Genomic DNA, 2,352 nt, shown 5'->3' with positions numbered 1-2,352 from the left:
AGGCATGGCAGAGGCCCTGCAGGGTGGGAGCACTGTGCTACAGGCGGGGGCTGCCTTCCTCATGTGCTACTAGAGAGCAGCACAGCACAGAGGCCTGGGCACCGGCGCCAGGCAGCAAGCCCCGGTTCTGGCCTGGCTTGCTGTGGGCCTGGAAGACACAGCTCTGAGGGAGCCACGGGAGGGACACCCTGGAGCCAGCACAGCACTCTGGTGGCAGGCACACACCCAACACGTTCTCAGGGCCGGGGGCCCCAGCCCATTCCCAGCCCCTTTCTGCCTAGCTCTGCCCTGGGCCAGCTCCAGGTCACTGCCAAGGACAAGTCTCCTCTCCCAGCTGGCATTAGTCAGAGGTCATCCTGCAAACCTTCAGGAGGGGGTGGGGCAGGGAGTGACTAGTGGCGTTCTGCCACGTTCTGTCTGTCCCAAATGTGACGAACAGGAACCCAGAGAAGGCAAGTGAGTTCTCTACCCGGAAGCCCCGCCGCTTTACTGAGCCTCCCAAGCTGCCCACACCCAGGGAGGCAGACAGGACACACACTTGGCGGGTGGCCCTGAAGTGAGGCCTGGCCCAGTCCAGGGAGCAGGAGGGCAGACAGGGCAGGGCCTTTGAGAACAGGTGTGAGCCTGGCCTTCAGTAGGGGAAACAGGTTGAAGGGCTGTGGCCGCTTGGGGGCTCCGGGCAGGAGAGGAAGCAGAGCCCTCCCCACGGCCGCAGTCACACACCACACCACGTACACACCATGACAACATTTATTGCCCTCAAGAGAAACTCCAGTCCACCTGCTCCACCCACCCTCCTGCGGGACCAAAGAAAACACCCAGAGGGCAAAACTAAAAGGGCTCAAACCAACAGGAAGTCAGCCCCACCGCAAGCCAGACTACAACTAACTCGTGCCCTCCACGCTCAGGCGTGGAAGCCAGGGCTGCGCCAGGCCTGGCCAGGCCAAGCCAAACAGGATGACAGCAAATGCATTCTGAACGTGTAGCAATCAGGTCCCCTGTAATGTGCTGGGAGAGTGTGGACGGGCCGAGATGACGAGCTATGAGCTGTGGAAGGGAATGGGGGAAGCAGAAGGGCACAAACAGAAGTACCGGAGGAAGAGGCTGGGCTCTCAGGAAGCAGCAGGCACGTGCCAGGTGGAAGCCAGCTGCAGGCAGGGGAGGAAGGAGGCCCTTACTCTGCCTTCTTGTCCATGGGACCATCTACTGCAGCCTGGAAAGGGACAGAAATCCCACAGCAGTAGGTTGGTTGGGTCCACTCCTCCCCTGCCACCTCCAGCCCCATGCCCCAGAGGTCCAGCTCAGTTTTCCTCTCTCCTAACAACAGCTGAATTCAATGAAGCAAGGGGCCCCCTCCTCAGCTGTACCCAAAGGCCTGCCAGGGTGGGAGCATCCCTAGAGGAAAGCCCTGGACCTAACGCCAGCCAGGGAGGACTGCCAGGACCTCACTGGGGGCTGAGTCCTGGCTGCAGGGAACAGCAGGCATCCAGTCCCCTTGAAGACCTGATCAGGCCCTTCCCAACTCTGCACACCTTTGACAGGTGCCCTCGAAGCCCAAGTCCCGTTCGCCAAGCCTGCCCCATACAGAGGGCATGGGTGCCCCCTTTGAGGCTGGACCCTTCCTCCCCACCTGCTGTGGTGCCCAAACTTGGGCCACCAAGCACTGATGCCAGGTGTCCAAAGTTGGGAGTATTTACGTGGCCCTCACTCCCAATGTCAAGACCTCCTGGGCTTCCAGATGCGGCCCGGTGCACCCAAGCTAATCTGAGGACTCGGATCAGGCCTAGGTCAGCAGGCGATGGCAACAACTAGCGCCTGCTGGGGGAGGTGCCTTTTTGACACCTTATGCCCTCACTTGCCCAGGGATGTTTGCCCCACGTCACCCCCCCAGTACTCTAGGAAAGAAGGCCAGCAGTGGGTCCTAGAGTTTCACCTGCTTCTCTGTTCTTGACGGGGCCCCAAACCATGGACTGAACCCGAGCACAAAGGTAGGAAGGCTCAGAGCCTAGTGAGCCAGTGCCACTCCTGAGGGCCGCCTCGGCAAGTGCCTACATCTGCTGCCAGGCCACCCTCTCCTGTCCGGTGAAGGGTCCCACTCAGCAGGGCAGACGTGGCCAGGGGGAGTGGGGGAGAGGGCAGCCGGCCCCTCGGCCCCTGGAAGGTTCCCTCCCCACCCATGGGGCTGCCTCACTTGTTCCGTCCTGGGCACAGCGACACAGGAGGGCTGACCTGTAGCTTTGCGTGCTCCTCCAGCAGGCGGTCGTACTCCTTGGTGAGGCCCTCAGACTGCTTCCGCATGGCCAGAACCTGGTTTTCAGCTTTCTCTAGTTCTTGAAATGATGTAAATGACCA

General features: G+C 61.1%; 1 long non-coding RNA gene across 1 annotated transcript; it reads right to left on the bottom strand.

The window, feature by feature from the left end:
• Positions 1-732: 732 nt before the first annotated feature.
• LOC111535863 lies at positions 733-2,352 on the bottom strand. The gene is made up of 2 exons (XR_002729588.1): positions 2,230-2,352; positions 733-1,213 (listed from the first exon to the last, which is right to left on the bottom strand). It is a non-coding gene; the product is annotated as an uncharacterized LOC111535863 (long non-coding RNA).

Source organism: Piliocolobus tephrosceles, unplaced genomic scaffold (genome assembly GCF_002776525.5).
Source record: "Piliocolobus tephrosceles isolate RC106 unplaced genomic scaffold, ASM277652v3 unscaffolded_12653, whole genome shotgun sequence".
Lineage (NCBI taxonomy): Eukaryota > Metazoa > Chordata > Mammalia > Primates > Cercopithecidae > Piliocolobus > Piliocolobus tephrosceles.
The sequence above is the reverse complement of the archived record's forward strand: the minus strand, read 5'-3'. Positions and strand labels throughout refer to the sequence as shown.